Source organism: Ceratina calcarata, unplaced genomic scaffold, assembly GCF_001652005.2.
Source record: "Ceratina calcarata isolate Rehan_Ccalc_2016 unplaced genomic scaffold, ASM165200v1 scaffold3673, whole genome shotgun sequence".
NCBI lineage: Eukaryota > Metazoa > Arthropoda > Insecta > Hymenoptera > Apidae > Ceratina > Ceratina calcarata.
Window position 1 is genome coordinate 1 of NW_017159823.1, and position 528 is coordinate 528.

Sequence of the window (528 nt, forward strand, 5' to 3'; positions counted from 1 at the left end):
TTTTAATTCGGTTAGGCAGGGTGAGCATCCCCCTATAGATGTAAAATTCAAGATCTTTTTGGGTGAGGTGAATCCGTTTATCAGGGTCAAGGTGTATGCCTTTAGTTGGGCGTGAAAGAAGCAATCGCTGTCTCAGGCTCTCCACAATTTCTAAGTACCGTATCCTCAAGGTCAAAATTTAAAGATCCTCGGTCAGGTTCGTATTACAGAAAATATGCCATTAATTGATTATTACAATTTTTATTAAATCCAATCCAATTCCGTTCGAATAATTTTTTACATTTTCAATTTTAGGCCAAGTGAGCAGGTTCTCTCAAGTGTATCGTTCGCGATTCTTTGGTTGAAGTATATTCGTTTGCCAGGGTCAAGTTCAGGTGTATACCTTTGATTAGGCTCAGAAGGGAGAGACCACTGTCTAAATTTTCTCCGCAATTTCCTGAATAAGGTAATATCATCTCCGTCATTATTAGTTGCCTAGAGCGTTATGAATTCCGTTTCCATTTCAGTGATTTATCGTTTTGATTTTTT

At 37.9% G+C, this 528-nt stretch overlaps 1 long non-coding RNA gene across 1 annotated transcript; it reads left to right on the forward strand.

The window, feature by feature from the left end:
• Positions 1-19: 19 nt before the first annotated feature.
• Positions 20-527, forward strand: LOC113464423 (uncharacterized). Its single transcript, XR_003389275.1, has 3 exons — positions 20-196; positions 295-445; positions 507-527. It is a non-coding gene; the product is annotated as an uncharacterized LOC113464423 (long non-coding RNA).
• Position 528: the final 1 nt, after the last annotated feature.